This window comes from Aplidium turbinatum, chromosome 16 (genome assembly GCF_918807975.1).
Source record: "Aplidium turbinatum chromosome 16, kaAplTurb1.1, whole genome shotgun sequence".
In the NCBI taxonomy this organism is placed as follows: Eukaryota; Metazoa; Chordata; class Ascidiacea; order Aplousobranchia; family Polyclinidae; genus Aplidium; species Aplidium turbinatum.
Window position 1 is genome coordinate 9,399,898 of NC_137487.1, and position 21,655 is coordinate 9,421,552.

The following is a 21,655-nucleotide window of genomic DNA, read 5'->3' on the forward strand; positions in this document are numbered from 1 at the left end:
CCAGCACTTGATTTGCTTTGTATCATCTTCTTTTCGCCCTTTTTCACGTCACGAAAAACGTAGTTTATGATTGGTTCGAGTTTTCATTTGCAGTGCCAGAAATATTTCTTGTTAAGTGACTACCAGTTTGCTTACCCAAAAATGCCCTTTCCGAAACATACTTTGTGAAACGACTTGGAAACCCTATGCTTCGATCAGAAAGAAGCTGATGCTGCAATGGGGGGTCTGGGGGGCTGCGCCCCCCAGAAGTTGAAATGACTATGACGATTTTAGCCCACTGTCCAAAAATCACCCCCCCAAATTCTAAAAGTGGATAGAGCCCCTGATTGCTTCACTGGCGTTTTGCGCACCATGACAATCCGCATTCTCAGAGCAAATAACATTGGCCTACAAAATAAAATTTACAAAGTTATATAAAGTACTGCAGTATATTATATTAATGGATGGAATAATTCCCCGCCAACAAGACTTCAACAATCGGAAACTTTACTCTGTCAATCTCGGGGATCGGGCCGCAAAATTTTTTTCCCACGAACTTTTTGTCTCATTTGCATATTTTTGTAAGTGTAGCCATTAGGCTACTGGTTACTGCGCGGCGCGCGTATAACTGTTTTTACCAATTCATTTTTTTTGCGCTGTTTTCAAAGTTAGCAGCCAATTTTCGCCCTCCAGGTCCAAATCTAAACATTGAACTTGAAAAAAAAACGTGGCCTGGAGACACACCTAGTCTATTCAAGTTTAAAAAAGTTGAGAAAACTAACCCTCCCCCATTAACCCTACTTTCTTTGAAAAGCTTTTGTGCACCGCAAAAGTCAATTTTTTTTCCAAACCAAACACGCCAATGAAATACGTTTGCATTCACACGGTTTAATTACAAACTCTTTGCGAAGTGACAAAAAGTTCGTTGGAAAAAAATTCGCGACCGGGCCTGCGTCAGTGATTCAAAGCCTCTAGAAGTAGGGGAAGGGAAGGTAATTTGATACACCCCCCTACAGAAATGTAAAAAAAATATTAGTCAAAAATATTGTCATTAGGTGGAAGATCTGTGAAAATAATGCCTACAAAAATTGCACCATGCAGCTAACTCGTACTTTTGTGGCATAAAATTTTAAAAGTGTGTTTTTTGAGTATTTTTGTAAATTTTGTAACTCATAATTATTTCCGTCTGGAAAATTAAAGAAAAGTTCCTGGAAGATGAAACCAAACTCAGTTGACAGTTCATTGATAAGTCTTCAAGGGCATGTCACGTTTTTTCTGCAACGTGCATCCAAGCATACAAATATCAGAATTTTATAACTTTTTTTGAAAAAGGTAAATTGATAATGTGGAAAAGGTAAATTGATACAGTATATTAAATTGTTTTTTGTGACTGTAATAAATGTTTTTATTGATCTAGTTGATTTAAATAAGTTGTTCTTTATTAACTAGACCTGCTACTTTGGGAAACAACTATTATATAGGCTTTCGTAGGCCTACACGCTATCTGCTGTCAAAAAACGAGAACAGCATAAGGCACGCCCCTTGAATAAGAACTCCAGCCAATCATCCTTCCCATGTCCATCCCGCTGCAGAAGCTTCGCCGCACAAATAGGCTCAACAGTCATCCTTGCACCCAAGCACGCCAACCACATATTAAATTTTCATTTATTGCTTTGTTGTCAAAGGAGATTTGTGTGTTAGTAGGCTATTACTGTATCAAATTACCTTCCGAGTGTATCAATTTACCTTCCACGGAAGGTAAATTGATACATTTGAGTGACGTTTTTAAATTTTCAATTAAAAAAAAGTAACAAAAATAGAAAAGTGAAAATGTTTTTAAAAAGTGTGTAAGGGATCAGACTTTCATTTCAGCCTAAAATCAATAGTTTGTGTCATGTAATTTTCAGTTAATAGCCGAAAATGTTAAAAGTGTATCAAATTACCTTCCCTTCCCCTACGCGAAACTGCCAGGGTTAAGCTCTGCAAGAAGCTTTCCCACTTCCCAGTCCGACGATAAAGATTCAATCCATCAATTACTTTTGCGCCGCAGCTGCGTGTCCGTGTGTAGGCTAATATTGTAGCCTATGCCGTTTTTTGTATCATTTGAATATGGACATTCTTGTCTGATGCAAATAAGTAATAAAAGCCGTTGGACCTAAACCTGCTGAGTAGGGAAAATTTCCTTTCTTTGAAAGTGGAAACAATATCCATACAGGAAGTCCAGCCGCTCAAATCCTCAGGCTGGAACTTTACAGAGCACGTACTTGCTCCCTCGCATTACCTTGCATTCACATAATTTTGTGTCTATTTGCGTTGTTGGTCTGTTGTGTGCTGTGTGTAACCAACAAGTTGGGTTTGATTTCAAACAGTTTTGTATTCTATTCGTAATCAAGGCTTAATTTCGTCAGACCAGTCTTATTCTGCTTCGTGTCAAGTTGGCTTGTGCAATCGCAATAAAATACTACGAAGAATATAGACGCCGTTCTCTGTTCATCTCTACCATTGCCCCCACTCGGGATGTCGACATGTCAAGGGGCGCCGGAACGGTTTTTGACTGGAGGGGCAGGATTATAAAAAAAAGGGCACTTTTGTTGCTGAATGGCAAATTTTTTTAAAGTTTAAAGATAAGATATAGCAAATAGGCTATGCTCATCCATCAGCTCATCATCGAGTAATGATACAAGTGTACGGTATACAAAGAACAATGGCACGGGAGAACATCATGCTACGTTATGATGATGTAGGCTAATTACCTACTGTGATAGAGAATTTTGTGTCGTGAATATTAGGCCTATTTTGAGTCAGAAATGACAGATTATAATTAAGCTAATAACTAAAATTGTTATATAGCCTAGTATTGCACAATGTGCAGTAGCTTACATGAACTTAAAAGGGCACCATTGCCCCCCATCCACATAAAAATTGAGGGCAGGGCGGTATTTGCCCCCCCCCCCCTGCCTCGCTTCCGGCGTCCCTGGACATGTCGTTGCACTACTGCAGCTGTGTGGCCCATCTTTTAAATGGTGCCACTGCAAATTCATGTGAAAGCGTTTGGCAACACTAGAATGTCAAGCACAATTCAATTGGACTTTGGAACTGAATGAATGTTTGCATAATTGCATTTGCTCTTCCTTCCTGCCAAATGCAAACAAAGATCAAGCTAAAGCGAAACTTGAATATTTGATGACGCTAACTTAAATAAACATAACTGCTTCTCAGCTTTCAAAATAAAGGTTGAGACTAGGAGTGGCGTAGGTTTGGTTGGTTTTGATTCTTTATACTCAGGCTGACAAAATCTTGATAGGCTATTTCTGGTACGGTAGTTTTTGCATATATACTTGTTGAGGCTCTTGACGCAGGGCCGTTTACCGAGATTGGCAGAGTAAAGTTTTCCGATTGTTGAAATTTTGGGAGCTGGTATACAAGTCCCCCCCCCCCCCTCTTGGCAACTCATAACAAAGAGGAATTGACCAAAACATGTGGATTGAAGTGTGTGAACAGTAATGCAAAGGTAAAGTAGTTTCACCCTGTATGTTTGGTTGAGTCCTGTCTTTGTGATGAGTTACCAAGCGGGGGTGGGGGAGGGACTTGTATACCAGCTCCAAATTTTGTTGCCGGAGAATTATTTCATTAACTAGGTGCCGCTGAATGGAGAGCAGTCCTGAAAGTGCGTTGCTCAAGCACCCGAGAGTCAAACCAGCGCTGCGTGATTTTGAGCCGGGCGTGTAACCATTGAGGTACATATTTTGATATGCCTCCACATGGTGAGGTTTGGGAACTACCGTATGGGAAGCTTATAACAGATTAGATCAGTCTTGAAATTGTATACCGTATCTTATGCTAATTTTGTTAAATTGATTTTATTAAATTAAATCTATGTTTCTAGGCTAGGTAATAGGTCAGTTCACAAGACAGCTAATACTGACAATTTAGTTTTTGATTGGATTGTACTCTGTGACCTGGGTGTGCTGAAAACATATTGAGGATACCTATTAGAGTTTATTTGGCATACCGTAGTGTGTTGTGGCAAGTAAACCATTTGGAGTTGAGGCATGGTTATTTATGTTTCTAAAATAAAAATTAGGTAGGCGAGGCTATTTTGGATCAATGTTGTATAATATTGGCTAAATGTTTCCCAACAGCCAATTGTAGAAAGAATTCACAGCGATTGACATTGTGTTTCGCCCATGAGGCTTGGCTCATCAGTATGGTACCATTATTTCATGCCACAAGGGTTTTCAACCCCCACCTTCACCAGTCAGTTTAACTTTCATTGTTGTAAAAAATTGGTTAAATGATTCTTTTTTATCACAGGTCTGCATAAACATAACAAAAATAGTTAAATCCTGGTTTTCATATCAATGGGAAGAAACATTCTGTCAGGCCCTGCTTTTATTACTGGCAGCATTTCGGCTGTGTTATGCAGCACTATCTTCAAAGAAAGACTCTTTGATACTGCCATTGTTTCTGGACTAATTGGTTCACTAATAGGAATAATTGGGTATGCAGCACTACAATGGATTCGATGGGAAGTCATTCGAATACTTTTGCAAAACAGGTTTGTTTGCCTCATTGTGCAAATTAGTATTGATTTGAGCAGAAGGTTGCCAACATAACTTTATGTAGTAGCTGTAACATTTTAGGCCTCTAAGCTCCCTGTGGCCATGGCCGCCGGCGTCTACAAGCCACTTTTCTTGGTATTTGAATTTTTTTTCTTCACTTGCGTTTGTTTGTGAAACCTTTTTTCTCACATTTGGGTCATTCCATGTCAACTCAACAGGTTTTTGAAAAACTGCAAGCTTGACCCTCTTAGATTTTCTTGAAATTCACACTAAAGTTTCATATTGATGTATGATGAATACAAAAAAAATTTCAGCTCATTATCTCAAGACGTTTAGAAATTACAGCCCTTCAAAGTCACCAAGGTCCCTCAAAATGTGTTCGCATGTAAATTTTCCTCCATGTTTGGGTCTTCACAACTTTTCATGTAAAGCATTTACAAATCTGAAATTTGGTATTCTGATTAACAAGCAGCCCTAGTTTTCATATCTACCATCAAAGTTGCTAATTACAAATTAGTTTTAAATATAGAACCTTTCAAAAATTGAAATTTTTTACGTTTGAAAAATTATATCGATTTTTGATGTCCGCTATTTCCCAAACCAATTAGTCCCAGAACTACCATTTTGCATATCATTATTCTATACTAGTTGGTAATTAACCCCCATGAGACTGACGCCAAACAAATGTGAAATTATTGAAGTTTGGAGGGTGCGAAGATGAAGCCCGAGCAAAAAAGCTCAAAATGCGCCATCTTGTGGTTAATATTTGACCCTGTCGACAGTCATTCAGGAAGTTGAAACTTTCAGGAAAAACCTTCTTTGCCTAAGCTATATTTAAACAGTTTAAGTTTCAAATATGTAACCCAACTCCTTCAATAGTAAATGCAGCTGTGAAATCATGAGCTTGACCATCACATGCAAAAGTCTCGGGGGTGTGAGGTAGTGTGGCTTACTTGGCAAAAATGAAAATGTTTTGAATTTTTCTGAGGACACCCTTTTAAATGGTGAGGTTATCAGAAAAAATAACTCCTGCAAAACATTTTTGAGGACATCAAAAATTGATGTAGTTTTTTCAAATGTAAAAAATTTCAATTTTTGAAAGGTTCTATATTTAAAACTAATTTGTAATTAGCCACTTTGATGGTAGATATGAAAACTAGGGCTGCTTGTTAATCAGAATACCAAATTTCAGATTTGTAAATGCTTTACATAAAAAGTTGTGAAGACCCAAACATGGAGGAAAATTTACATGCGAACGCATTTTGAGGGACCTTGGTGACTTTGAAGGGCTGTAATTTCTAAATGTCTTGAGATAATGAGCTGAAATTTTTTTTGTATTCATCATACATCAATATGAAACTTTAGTGTGAATTTCAAGAAAATCTAAGAGGGTCGAGCTTGCACACCCTGTTGAGTTGACATGGAATGACACATTTGCAATCTTTTCATAAATAAGGCAAAGTCTTTTACACGCCGACAAGAAATACGGTACTGCTGATAAAAGTTTCGCAAAAAGGCTAAGCGTCAGCCGTCAGCCTATAAAACTCGAAGGTTAGCAGTACACTTAAATACAATTGCAAATATTTTTTAAGGCTTTATTTGCGTTACCTAAATGAACGCAAAAGCATGATATTAATTACCTATTGTCCGACTTATTCTTTTAAGCGAGATACGCTTAAGCGATGGTTTTACTTAACATTAGATAGAATTTGGTTTGGGATTTCAGATTTTGATCCAAATAAACGGTAGATACGTTTAAGCGGTATGCTCTTAACCGATTTCGTCAGTACCAACAGAATTAAAAAAAAAACTATATATACACCAAAATAACTGTACAAATTACTTGTCATCCAGCCCTGCCCTTACTATAGGCTAGAAATTTAACTTTATTCTTTCAGAAATGATATGTCTGTTTAATTTATTTGTATTTAAGGGATTGGATGTATAATCCAAGGAGCAACAAAACAAAGGTGCAGCTAAATTGTGTTATTTTAATTTTGTATAATGTTTTTGTCTGTTTCATTTTTTATCACATTATCTGATTTATCTTTATGACTTGCTGTGCGAGCTATTACCATCTGCTATTTACTAAAATATTTCTGCAAGCTATTACTGCTTGATTGTGCGATCACTGTGACTGAAGATGCTATTATTATAGGGAAATTGATTCTTAATCTATAAATACATTAAAAGATTCGATTCCTTCGAAAATGCTAACATGTCGAATTATTGTGATGAATGCAAATGTTGTATATAGTTGTATTTAGTTGTACTGTAAGTGTAGACGTTGTTGTATCATGCAGTATATTCGAATTTTGGTTACTACTTTCCCAGCATATCTCATTGGATATATATAGCTGCAAGGAGAGTTCAGTCAAACAAAGTTATACATGTGTCTGTGCAACTGCATAACTATCCTTGCTAACTCATAAATGATCTTTTATTTTTAAAAGTATTATGATACATTGAATTATAAACATGTATTTACAGGCATGGGGAATGGCATTGTCTACTCTGATGCCAAAAAAGTGTAAACTTTTTGAATTGCAAGACTACTTGCCAAGATATCCCTTGCCCAACCTCGAAGACACTTGCAAGAGGTAAAAAAAAACTGCACCTTACTTTTAACTTAACTTCACAGACTTTTCTGTGGAAACTCAAACAGCACATTGGTTTCTTTTAGTGTCGTTTAAACCTGAGTTATAGTTTTGTGCAATGTCTAAATTTCAAATTAATGAAGTCAAGTAAAACTGCAGCAACAGTGTCGGTTTTGCATGTTTGTGGTACCTGACTACCTGTACAACAAAGCTATATCAGTTCACTATATTTACCAAAAAATTAAGAGATTATATATTTCATGAGTATATTTAACAGGACTCTGGATATGGTAGAACCTCTTCTGAATAAAGAGGACTTCAAAAGTGTAACTGAAGCAATGACTGATCTGCAGAAGAATGATTGACCACCTCTTCAACAGATTCTTAAAAAGCGGTAATTGTTACATTGTCATTGTTAAATTCAAGCTTTCTTATTTCTTTGCAACCATTCCAACCAACAATGAAGCAAAGTTGTAGTTTAGATCAAAGAACTAGGAAGTTTTTGTACATTGTCCAAATGTCATCATAAACAACAGGCAATTTTTATATGTCAAAGCGAAATTTACTAAAAACTTACTGGTATACATATATGCACCATCCTACCCTGTGACAGCTTTTTGACCCACACTTGTTCATATTTATCTCAATTTTCCAGCTGTTGGTTTTGAGTTTTCTGTAATACCGGTACCAGTGTACTGTATGTAACTATATATAATTTCCCAACAAAAGTATACATCATCAACCAATTTTGATTATACACTACAGGCCATGAATTAATCCTCATGTCGAGGGTGTGGCCTGTCTGTCGAGAACGAAGTCTTCCCCTCCACACCTTGCGATTTATTGGGTTGGCAGAGTCCATGTTCAGGGCTACAAGGTCACGTTTTACAAGTTCTTCCCAAGAAAGTTTTGGTCTCCTTAACCCCCGCTGTGCTGCGATGTTGACACATCTGACCTGTGAGATCCAGCTTAAACTGCGCTCAACGTGACCAAGCCATCTCAGTCTGCCTAATCGGAGGACTTCACTGATGTCTTTTATTTTGAGCTTTGATAGAAGAGTCTCAAACTTAATGTTGTCTTCAGGCTTGACTGGGCAGGTCCATCTTACCATCGCTCTGTCATTACGTTGTAGGCCAGTGGTTCTTAAACTTTTTGACACACGCCTCCCTTTTACAATGCTAACAAAATTCGCGCCCCACTTTGTTTCAAAATCAAAAAACTTTAAGCAGAACAGCAATTCATTTTCAGGTAAGTTGCATTAATGCGAAGGATGTAGCCTAAATTTTTGGGGATACCAAATGTTTAATTTTGGGATTAGTAGCAGATGATGTATATACATCTCAGATCGGCTTCACATTAAAGTTTGTTTCTAGATTTTGTCTTTATGTTCACGAGAGTAGAAAAAACATTTTCGCACTAAGTGCATGAAAATGGAAGAAGTGTGCATATAGCCACAGCACCCGTACTCTTGTAAATGTGCACACATTTCTCCCAGAAATCTGTTGGTGGCATTGCTTCAAGGCTGTCCCTTACAATAGAATTTCATTTTAGCTTCAAGAATTCCTCTTGTAAATTGTCGGCAAGAATTTTCTCATTTTGACGAAAGGGATGCCTTGTCATCTGCCATTCTGGAAGTTTGGTGTCACCCAAGTCTGGAAAATAGCGTTCAAATTCTTGTTTCCAAAGTTGAAGGTGGCACTCCACTTCGAACTTAAGCTCGCTTTTCATTTGGTTTTTCTCAAGGACAGTATCAAGGTTGGAAAATGAAGCTGTGTTTCCCTTTTGAACTCAACGATGCCACAGCCCCAGTTTTGCTATGAAAGCATGGATGGCCTCATAGTCTTTGATGCGATTAGTATTCTTGCCCTGCAGGAGCAGATTTAAATTATTAAGCGCTTCGAAAATGTCTACGGGGTAGGCCAACTCGACGATGCCAAGTTCCGAAAGACGCTTCTACAACTTCCACAGACGATGACTGGCAAAAGCACTCGCTACTTGCAATCTTCATTTTAAAAAGAAAAAGTCTTTCTTGCATTGGAAAGAAGCTAAAGGTTTACTTTGGTGTTCAAGGTATTTTTTCCAAGATGACGCTGCAAACGAGTTGGTCTCAAACCGTCGTTGCTCAGATTTTAAAAACATATGACGCATTGTGGTACAACTTGGTCATTTACTATGGTAGGCTATCTATAAAGCCAAACTTCAGATAATTATTGTCATACTTTCTCTTTTCCCCCACTCATTTTATGTCAATAGAATTGATGAAAGAATTACATGAAGCTCGAGGCTGTTGTGTCAGAAAGCCGTTGTGTTACGAGAGTTAAAGTGTCGCGCAAACATTTAGCAACGTTTAAAACATCACAAAGAATGCGAGATGTGACAACAACACGCTCTACAAACACTGTGCCACTGTAACACAAAGTTTCATTTTCAACAATCGACTGTCCAGCATAGTTGTGAAGACATTTTTAGTCATAATTCATGCAGAGTTTTTCAATTTCTTGCGCCCCCCTCGTGAGCCTCACACGCCCCCAAAGGGGGCGCGCCTCCCGGTTTAAGAACCACTGTTGTAGGCGCTTGACGATGCTTGCTAAAGTAGCCCACGTTTCAGAGCCATACAGCATGACACTCCTCACACAACTGGAGTAAACTTGACCTCTTGTTGCAGCAGGAAATTGCTTGCTTGTGGGGATAGGGAGGAGTTCTCTAAACTTTTTCCAGGCTGACTTGCACCGCGTTATAGCCGCGGTGACTTTCCAGGCTGACTTGCACAATGCACATGTGTCTGTGCAATTGCAAAACTATCCTTGCTAACTCCTAACTCGTAAACGATCTTTATTTTTAGAAGTAATATATATAAGTTTTAATAGTATATATAATATGATTGTTTTAATAATATGTTTGGATTTAAAAATCAAAACGACATTGCAATTCATCTTCCCTGTTCATTTAATATCGAAATCAGTTTTTGGCTCATTAGTAAACTTTAAATGTTCTCTTTCAAAAGTTTGTAATCTGATGGTACAAACAAGTATTAGTTTCTATTTTGTTGAGTTCAATATAAAATGGTCCATGCTATATAAATTTTTCTATTCAGTATATTCCTGTGATTGACACAGTGGGGTCCACGTCTTCAGGTGCAGACGGTTAGGTGCCTGCCAAGTAGGTACTCGCACTGTGGCGTCAGGATATTTAGGTGCTACTCGGTGTGTCAAATTACACTCATGATAATCATTTATCAGAAATGCTTTAGTATGCGACAGTTCTCCCCGCTGTGTTATAAAGTGAATTTCGGTTTAAAACTTATCAGTGTGCATGGTTATAATTAGCAAATAGGCGTTTTTCTAGTTGGTTTTCGATTGGAAAAACATTTCGAATGCCCCCTCCCCCCTGAGAAAATCCTCCATACGCCACTGTCTGCAGTATTACCATCAAGCACCTAACGAAATATACTTTACCGGGAATATCACCTAAATGACCGGGCGCCGCATCTAAATATCCTGACGCCACAGTGCGCTTACCTATTTGGCAGGCACCCAACTGTTTGCATCTAAAAGACGTGCTCCGACGCAATGTACCAGTAGAAACACATTCCAATCACTAGCAGATTTATGTGTAAACACTACTGCTTATGTGCTTTAGCCTATTGGTATATCGACTTCATTGACTACTTAGCATACTAGTTCAAAGGTTTTCAAGCGTGTCAATTACCGGTACTATAATAAAGCTTTTACAAGGGCTTAAGTCTGAAGGTCAATACCGTATTTTATAGTTGTAGAATCCAACACCCAATATTAATGTCTGATTGTCGGTACTGTCTATCTTTAACTTTCATAAGTTAAACATACAATGTGATTGTGTGGTTATGGTTTGTTTGCTGTTTGATAGCTAATGTTTATCTTCAAGATACAAAGGTTGCATTAATTGACACTGCATTAAGCATGTTGTACTTTGAACTTTGCCATGTCAACTCAAAACCAGACCACTGAGACCAGTCACTACTAGACTTTTGTTTGAGGAATGAAGAGCTGTAATTATATAATGTTTAACTTTGCCTAGTCAGGTGAATTGAAAGATATTTTATCGTTCTTGCTGTGGAATGACAACATTTTTTTTATTTTTTTATTCTTACACAGTCATTTGCTTTTTAATGGAAACTATACCTGTTTTACAATTCTATTTAAAAGTGATTGAGAGGAAAATCAATAGTTTTTTTCTAAGTTTAAACTTTGAAATCATTTGGCTAGACTATCAGTCATAACAGTATTTCAATAAAAAAAGAAAGAAAATCTATTAAAATATTGTTGTGGTTGATAGCCTAGCCTAGACCAGTGGTTCCCAACCTTTTTTTGGTTGTTACTCTAATCTCCACCCTGAAGTGAGGCAATTACCCCCGATAGCTCAATTGGTTAGCGCGTCACTTCTGGAACGAAGAAGCTTCGGGATCAAGCGGCGCTGGTTCGACTCTCGGGGTGTGCGCTTGAGCAACGCACGTTAAGGACTGCTCTCCATTCAGCGGCATCTAATGGATGGAATAGTTCCCCGGCAACAAGACTTCAACAATCGGAAACTTCACTCTGTCAATCTCGGTGACCGGGCCTGCGTCAGTGATTTAAAGCCTCTACAAGTATGCGAAGCTGCCAGGATTAAGCTCTGCAAGAAGCTTTCCCAGTCCGAGGATAAAGATTCAATCAATCAATCAATCGATCAATTTTCTAAAACAAAGGTGTTTATTGCTAAGTATTTCACTGAATACAAGATAACAATGCGCGGTAAACATTCAATGCGAAGGTTGGGCCTGGACTTCAGCCGCCAGCTTTGTGATCCTGGGCTTTGTGGTAGCTTACTGAGGGCGATTTTTGCGTCGCTTTTGGCATCCAGACGATTGCGCTTCTTTGTCTTCATTCCCAAGACAGTTGAAAATCCTTGTTCACAGCGATACGTTGTTGAAAAAGATGTCAGGATATTTAATGCCCGTGTCGCTAATGTTAGTGCGTCCTGGAGTCTGCCAATCCAGAAGGGTTCCAAGCCTTTCCCCTTGAAATCAAGTTTCAACGCTTCGTTCTTTCGGAGAGTGATAAATTCTTCTTTGGCCGGAAAGTCGTTATCATCCACCTGGCTGTCATCACATGTGAAGGGCTCAATGCACCATTGGAGACTAGCCGTGTGCATGTCCAAATTTGGAAAGTATAGTTGTCAATCTTCTTGGCTAGCTGGCCTAAGTGGTCAGCTATGTCCTTCATCAACGCCGCTGTCAACTCAAGTCCATTGCCTGCGAGGTACATGTCGATTGTCGAGCGTCTGAAACTGTGCCTCTTCCAACTCGCTTGCAATTTAACCTTCGCGATAATTGCTGCTACGGCTACTTTGGTGTCGATCACAGTTACATTCTTGCCTTGAATTGCCTATTTTCAATTCACCAAAGAAAGATATCAGCCAGGTAGCACAGCTGGGAAATCCACTGTTGGTTAGTGAAGTATTCACTATTCAGCCAAGTCGGGCTTTTTTATCAGAAAAACATGGACAGCCTCACAAAATTCTACCAGGTGGATTATCACTTTGCTTGAAACAGCCATCATACTTCTGTGTGGTACAGTAATGCTTCGTATCTTTCTCCCATCTCCTTGCACAGTTCCTTGAAAAGACGGCCTGGTCAATTCTTTCGCTTTTATAAAATTCACAACCTTCACTCGCTTCACTGTTTCCAAATCGGGTTTCGTTACCCCCCCAAAATAGGCAAATTACTCCCCGGGGGTAATTTACCCCCAGGTTGGGAATAGTGTTGGGCGATATTGAAAAAACAAAACGATACAATATTTGAAAAAATACTCGATATTTTCGATATTTTTGTTTTAATTAAGAAAAGAGTTTCTCAGTCTTCGAAATTAGTGTCAGCAATTGCCGACGCAGATGCATGAATGACGCATTAGCGTCGGCAATAAAAATGCCAAGGCCACACGAGCACTTGTAAGGTTAGGGTTAGACATTCCTCCCAGTCGTTATGCCACAGCCATAGATTTGTTCCTTAGTCAACACCCTGATGGAGCTCTGCGAAAGAGGCGTGTGGATGGGTACCAAAGCACGAAAGCGGCAAAACGTGGACGCTTCATTGCGAACGACGAAGACGGTGTAGATTTACAGCCAAGCGATGAACCTCTTGATGTGTCCGATTCCAGTGATGACACGTCAACCTCTTCCTCCGATACAGCATCTGATGATTCCGATTCTGACATCTAGTTCTTCATCAAACAGACTTTGTGTTACTCGCAGTATCCCAATTGTGCCGAAATTATGTTAGTGCATACGTAAATCGAGGCAATCTTCTCGCAGGGAGCTATTAACTTGTTACCGGTGCTTGGTTGAGCAATTAACGTTATTTTATGATTATTCAACGTCGCTAGATGTTGAATTAGTGTAAAACAAACGTAAATTTCTTATTGGGCATTGTTGTTACGCAATATAACCCGCTGGGAAAATTAAATCGATTTGTGCTGACTCGAACGTTGAATCAACCCAAAATTAACTTACTTTTCCTCCCCGTGAGTTATTCAACGTGAATTACCGTAACAGCGTGCGTATCGCGTTGTTCGCTTTATCGCTACTTTTGGTATTATTACATCACAACAAATGAAACAGTGCGGTCGGGATAGACTATTCTAGTATATTTTTCGCTTCTTGTTTTACATGTTTTGGTACAATTTTTTTCGTAATAAACGTTCACAGCAATTGCCGAGGCAATTTCAACTTTTGCCGTTTGGCCTCGGCAACGTTTTTGTAGGAGTTTGCAGTTACGAGTTAGGGCTGTAATAGCTAAAATATCGAACGATATTGAAATAAATATCGATATTGAAAAGATATCGTATAGAAAATTCGATTTATCGCCCAACACTAGTTGGGAACCACTGCCCTAGACAAATGATTTTAAGGTTTAGACTTAGAAAAAAAATTATATATTGATTTGTTTTCTTTGAGATTGCTTCTGATTGTAAGGTAGATCGCCCACTTGAGGAAGTGCCTTAGTACCAGACTTCCTTTTTCAGTTAGCATTTTCCGCTTTTGGTTATAAAATAATTGTAATCTTTTGTGTATTGTATTATGGATTTGTTACTTCTTGTTTAGGCGTATTTTTTTTCTTTTTCATGCCTTTAAAATACTTATCTGATTTGTATTTAAAATCTAATCGTGATGACACTTATTAAAATGACAATTACCATCCTACTAAAACACGCTATGTAAATATTTTTTAAAGATACGAGAGCGAAGAAAACTGGATCAGTGAGATTTGGGACAAGTATGCTTACCTAGCAGGGCGCACTCCGATTCCAGGTATGATGGTTTTGCAAATGGTTCCAGTTTAATGACTGTCCTGCAATACTGCCCTTTGAAGAAAATTTAAAACTATACGGTCAGTCGCGAACTTTCTTCTTTTAACTTCAAAACGAATGTTTAGTTTGAATCATATGTTAGTTGGGTGAAGCAGTTTACCACCACCAGCATATGTTAGGCTATATATCAAACGAGAAAAATGTACAATTTTTTCAGTGTCCTCAAACTTTGCAACCCTCGGAGATTTGAAGCATAAAGAAAACTTTCCTGAGTCCAACCAATTGAGTCAGGCTGCAAATTGTATCCATGGATTCATGGAATTTAAGGACAAGATAGAAAAAGGATCGGTTTGTTGTTTGTTCTGCTGTCGATGAATGCGCATTGCGCAATTACCTTTGCAAACTTGCCAAAAAAATTGGAATAGTTGTGTCAGACTTGATAAACAGTCACCTCCGAAAATCTCCGATATGTTATTATTGCAAAGTGTAAACTTTAAAGATCTTTAATCGTTTTTAAAACCAATTTATGGACACGGAACGTGTTTTTTATCTTAACACTCTCTACTGTATATCCGCCTCTTTGGCAGGTTAACTAACGCTTGTGATATCAAATTCCAGCTCCGTAACATGGCAATACAAAACTTCATACCTATATGTTGCGATCGCTACAAATACATTTGCTCAACAACCCGGATACCTGGAGAAGGAATCGACGAATTAAAAACTTATTCTCCTGTTGATCATGCTGTTGTCTTCAGGTCGGTGTTTTCATGATAAACACTTTCATATATCCCCGTTAAAGAATTATGCACTGTCGGTGGTTGTATGGTGCCCTAGTTTTTAATTTGGTCCATGTCTTGTAAAACTTTTCGATACAAATTTTTGATATTAAAAAAACTCGAAACTTATCCTACAACTCGCAACTGAGTTGAAGGAAATACGATGTTAACTAAAATGTGTTGTCTCAATCGCGTTGTGAAGACCGTATTTATTAATAATTAAATACCGTAGTTTTATTTGGAAGTTTATTTCGTTAATGTCACCATGTGTTCTTTTAATTGGGCACCAATATTAAGCTTTCAAAAATCAAGTGTGGGGCCACATTTACCTTTCATTAAGCATTGACGTAATGAAATTCCGATTAAAAGTAGAAGCTAAATGATAGTTGACTTATTGTTTGCTCTGCACTAAGCAACTGTTGACCGTTGTAATGATCACAAACACAGCGTTCTCGTACCATTATCTGACGTAACGTTACTGCTTTGCGTAAGAAAGAACACAATCGATTCCATTTTCAGTTGCTTGGCACGAGCTGTGGCAGAAAACTTCGCAAAACGTTGAGCTGAATGTAACAATGTAACATGTGTATTTGTGTCAAAATTCATTCAATTCTTCATACTGTTGCAGTTTAGCACCCGCTTAGGGATCATTTCTGTTAGTTTTGTATATTTTATTTGTTTATGTATATACAGTAATTAAGGGAAAAATGATTTGCATATTTTGGTGTACACAATTACCAAAGAACTTTATAGAATATTTAAGTTTCATGCAAATCAACGCGGCTGTGTATTGGTTTCCGCAGGAAAGGTTTCATCTACAAAGTCACCACTTATGCAACCGACTCGAGTGGAAACACCTCCTTATTAACTCCAAAAGAAATTCAAAGTCAATTGGACTTCATTGTCAAAGATGCTGATGAGCGATCGACGAGAAGCGGGGCTCCGGTTACTAATCCTTCTATCTTTACAACAGCAAATCGAACAAAATGGGCCAAAGTAGGAAGAACATTTATTTAATTTGCTCTTGATTAACACTGGTGTAACTTCATAGGTTTTTACACGTCACCAGCGGAGGTTCGAAACAAAGGAATTTTAAAACGTTTTTAATTTTTATGGTAACTGTGTTGTACTTTGTATCCAGTCCAGCCTTACACGGTCAAGACTACATCAATGCCTCTTGTGGAATAGTCTATTGGACCCAATGCTTAAAAGTGTGTGATGGAAGTATAATGGAAGCGTTATTTTTACATCCTAGATACGAAAAGCAATGCTTGCAAACGAGATAAACCGGGCGAACTTGCACGTGGTTGAAAGCGCTGCCTTCTGCGTTGCCATAGACACGGACGAACCAAAGGTATGCGTCCCTGTACTGTTTTACACACTCATGCGAACCACAAACTAACTTGTGTTTCTCGTCAGGATTACAGCGAACAATTCCATGCGTGCATGACGGGCAACGGATTCAACCGTTGGTTCGATAAATCAATGACGGCAATCGTTTACCAAAACAAGGCGATGGGAATTAACGTCGAACATTGTTCAGCCGAGGCCACGGTAATTCTATTGGGTGTGTTTCTCCTGGCTGTAGTTTTTTTGTATCAGCCATGCCTGGTTGTACTGTAGGTTCCATTTTTTCACCTCATTATGGATGGACGTTCGCTTGATCTTGTAATCTAAAGCTATTTTGCACAGTGTCATTGAACATGACATCTTTTGCGCAAAAAAAAAAAACGACCAATAGTGTTTTATTTACCTCATTGAGACTTCTGTGTATTACTGGTGTTGTGATTGGCTTTCGTCTAGATTTGAAGGCTTCCTCAACCTGGGGTTGCTTTCATCCACAGAGAGTTAATTTGCTAGGGAATGAAATACAGACTACATAATAAATTCCAAGACTTCGTCACAAAACGTTTCATAAAATATTGGATTTATCAATGAACCTAACGATCTGGATGCGCAGAGTGATAAATATAAATTCATGAAATAGAGAGAACCATACTAAATCGTTATGTTCAATTTCGTTGTTGAGTTCATCAAGAAAATATGAACCGAAAAGAGCTTATCCAGGTAAACTTATTGTATAGACAAAAAAGCAAACGAGAATGAAAGGATTGAACTTCGCAGTAAACAATAAGTTCATACCTTTAATTGTTTGTATGTTTTACCAGCTGAGTGGACGTATGTGGGAATACATGTTCTATCACAGCAAGTATGACTGCAAGGGAAATGCCACCCACCGGGATTATCCACAGCATAAATCTCTTCCGACTCCTCACTTCTTGGAGTGGAAACTGGAAAAGTTTGAAGATGACATCGCTGTCTTAAAGAAAGAATGGGATGTGCTTGTGAGTTGAAAACAGCAGACAGATACAACCTGAGTTCAAAACAATGCCAACAACTTTGTGTTTTACTGCTAGATAAGACGTGAAGATTGTGACGGGTAAACAAATTTCATTTTTATAAGCTTGAAATTTTTTTCACTGTTGAAAATATGATAATGAACTGGAGCGTATGTATTAAACCTAACTGTTGACGTTTTGTGAGGAATTCCCTGCTAGCTTTGTAAGCTGGTACTGTATATAAGCCGAACATTAAACAACGATATTATTTAGCACCAACGATTCGTATTATAACTAATCGTAATATAAACAGAACTGCTGCAAGTCTTATTTTGCAATAAAGTTTTGATGTATCTTCAGCTATTGAAACCAATATCCATTTATCAATGCGATTCAATCAGAGACCGTTAGTCAAGTTATTCAATCGTGTTAAAGTGTGTTACAAATAACTTGCCATGTTGCGATAGTCGTGGCATATTGTTGCAAAAGCGCTTGCCAGTACAATTTCCGTATCTGTGCTCCACAGGAAAAGAACTTAGACGCCCACGTGTTTATTCTCGATAAAGGAAAAAGTTTCATAAAAAAGCTGAAACTGAGCCCAGACGGTTACATGCAGCTCGCTTTGCAGCTTGCCTTTTCCAGACTACACAAGGAAACACCCAAAACCTATGAAACTGCTGCCACCAGGTAAGTTATAATCAGGGTGGAGAAAAACCCGGGTTTTTTAAAAAAGCCCAACCCGCATGGGTTTTTAAAAAAAACCCAGGTTTTATTTACAAAAGATGCAAAAAAGGTAGATTTATGCTTATTTCACCTCAAATACTACTTTTTACCAATGAAGTGCCTCTCACTTGCAGTACATGCTGGCATAACTCAATAAAATAATGCACTAGGGCTGTTTAAGAATGAGGCCTTCTTGCATAAATGAGTTTTAATGTAGTACAAAGTGGCATTACTTGATTTTTGTGTACAGAAATATTCACTGTGTTTTCAATTTATCCTTGGAAATTTCCTTCACAATCACATCCTTTAGTCCTAATTTGAAGTTTGTTTTAGGTACATTCTAGTACTTTGGTTCATTTTTTTAATTTTCTGATAAAAATTGGACATATATGATGCTCTGGGTTTTTTAAGTGGGTTTTTTTGGGTCGGGTAAAATACCGACAACCCTGGTTATAATGTCTTCGTGTAAATTGGACATCAAGCTGTCGTGATGGAAATCACGTGATTTCAGCCTTCAGCACATCAATGCAGCTTAAGTGGGAAATCTGTTTTCATTTGGTGCAGTAACGGTACTATAAGATGTTAAATTTATTACTTTTAATTAATCGTGTAAGGCTTTTTATTTGTGTTGACATTCAGTCGTATCTGAATGGCTTCTTATTAATTACAGGTTATTTAAAAAAGGGCGAACTGAGACCATCAGAACTGTGTCGAAACATTCTGTGGCGTTCACCAAGGTTCGTAGTTTGTTTAATATGTAGCGAAAACAAACCGAAGTTGGATGATCGGATAGTCTTGTTCCTGATGACATCAAAACATGTTGACAACCTAACTTTTATTCAAAACAAGTTGAAATGTATTCAAATAATAATAATAATCGTGTTTTTATTTGCGCCCATTGCGATAACATACAGTACGCTGCAATGCAAGAGACGACAGGAAGCAGCGAAGTGACATATGTTCTTCGAGTCAGCTGCTCCCCTTATTTTGTTTTGCCATTAAGTGTCTTCGCCGAGACACAGCCGCGTGCTCTGGAGCGGTGTCGAACCCACATCCTTTCGAACGCCGCGCAGACGTTCTCACCACTCGGCTATGCAGCCATCAAAATGATCAAAACATTGAATTCATTAGCAACTTGAACGCCTTTGTGATTGACTTCAAACTCCCATCAAACCAGACAACTATTATTGTTGCTTACCGATCTTCTAACCTTCCCAACGCAACTTGCTTCAGGCATTCGACGATCCTTCAGTTCCAAAGAACCAAATTATTCGGCACTTGAAAGCTGCTATTCGCCACCAAACCTTGTACAAGTTTGACGCTATGACCGGAAGAGCTGTAGATCGCCATCTACTAGGGATTTATTTAGTTGGAAAGCTGAGCGGTTCAGTTCCAAAGTTGTTTTCATTGAAAGTGAGTGTTTTTTATGTAACAAACTTTGGATACGAGATATGTTCAGGTTTTAGTTTTTCATTCATTTTATGATTTGATCATCTAAAAAAATGCCTCCAATACGAAATTTAATTTAGATGTAAACAGCCCACATATAAAAACTCAATAGTTTAACGCAGATGGATTTCTTAGTTGTATGAATGCTTTTCAGCCTTTCAACGAGTACGACCGACTTTCCACTTCACAAAGCCCATTGCGCTACGACCCGGTAATATCGAAGCTGTCTCGAACTGATTGTGTCGGAGGGGGCTTCGGGGCACAGCGAGAGGACGGCTATGGCGTGTCTTACTTTATGGACGAATATAAAGGTTAGCAAGTCACGTGCCGTACGAGTGTGCGCCTCATCTTTTCTTGTTTGTTGAGATTGCATTTAATGCAATGTCAGCAGACACAACACTTGCTATGTAATGCAATTAGTTGACGAAGAACCATTTCTTCGACTTGAGGGAGGAGTGGAAATTCCGGGGGTATCTACCTATATGACATTTCTTGGTGTGCCTACTGCACTGAGAGAGAGAGAGAAATAACTTTATTTTCCAATCAGATTTTATATTAGTACGGTGCATAATAAACTTACATCACAATAATTTAGAATTCATAAACATACAGGAAAGCTTATAAGTACGCTCAGTGTTGAATAATTTAATCTGATTACCTTGGAGCAGCGAGAATCCATCTAGTCAGCTGCTGATGAGGCCGAAAGGTATTACTGTTTGTGCACACCTCACGGCAAGCCAGTGTACACTCACTGCCTTGACGAGACATTAAGGTTGAAACAGTGTACCGCTATCTGCAGTAACATATCATGTATTTGTGGCATTTTTTGCACTCTTGTAAGCGCTGTGTTGAAATTTTCGGGAATACACTACAAGCACTTTCACGCAATTACGTTATTGCTTGATACAACAAAACGCATTCTTCGCATAACGTTGCGTCACATTTTTTACAGTGCATTTCCTCATCACTTCCTACCACAGTTGCCAAGACACTGGATCGGCGATGTTTGCCGGCGCCGTGACAAAGGCGGTGAACGACATCAAGGCGTTGATGGAGTCTGCGCAAAGCTCGTCTGCGCACAAGACAACCAACGGCAGTCATTCTAATGGAAATGCGAAGTAACGCGATTTGGCCACATTGTACTGTTGTGCCAATTGTTAAGTTAGGATTTTATAATTCAATTGTATTCAGTTGACAAAACTTGCCTGCGGTCGCCAAATCTTGTGGTGATGCAAAAAAACAGATTCTGTATGCTGTCCTTGTCCATATTCACGAAATCAAGCAGAATTGAAGCGACTTTCATAACCCAAATAGATTTTAGCTGCATGTGAACATCAGCAGGACATACCTTGCTGCTTATCGAAAGATGTATCTCAGTGACTGTTTTATTTCCCTGTTGCTACTAGAAGACAGATGTGTTTAAATACGTAATAATTGTGTTACTGATTTTATATCGAGTTGCGTTTATGTTAACATCAAGGCTGTTTTTATCAACACCATACCTCATGTGAAGCCGGATTAGCTAACGAGAATTTATCATACAACCAGTTGGCTCAAGACAGCCAATTTACTCAACAAGCGATATGGGAATACCTCCTCGAAACCATCTCCCTCATTTTTCCAAGTTGTTTGATGTTGGATGAACCCAAACGTCTGGTTCAATCAGTTGCCCGTAATTTTGAAAGAGTTTGCACTGCACTTACAAGCCTGTAGGCGTACTATCTTGGTTGACGCTGTAACAACTTTTAAATGAGCTTTCTTGCGTGGTAGTAAGTGTAGCATTCGTCCAATGAATTGTTTTATTTTAACATTGTTGCACAAATCGATAGCTTTGTTGCAGTAGTTGGCTTGTAGCTTTACCAATGCAATACCCCTTCGGTCCAACCTAATTGTGTGCTAACTATG

General features: G+C 38.5%; 1 pseudogene across 1 annotated transcript; it reads left to right on the forward strand.

Annotated features, from left to right (window-relative positions):
- Positions 1–4,353: 4,353 nt before the first annotated feature.
- Positions 4,354–21,578, forward strand: LOC145785351 (carnitine O-palmitoyltransferase 1, liver isoform-like; annotated as a pseudogene). The gene is made up of 16 exons (XR_014291161.1): positions 4,354–4,537; positions 6,475–6,511; positions 7,032–7,141; positions 7,416–7,532; positions 14,385–14,461; positions 14,678–14,808; positions 15,079–15,218; positions 16,043–16,235; positions 16,495–16,593; positions 16,659–16,793; positions 17,408–17,584; positions 18,105–18,265; positions 18,972–19,038; positions 19,535–19,714; positions 19,905–20,061; positions 20,703–21,578. The product of XR_014291161.1 is annotated as a carnitine O-palmitoyltransferase 1, liver isoform-like (transcript).
- The last annotated feature ends 77 nt before the right edge of the window (positions 21,579–21,655 follow it).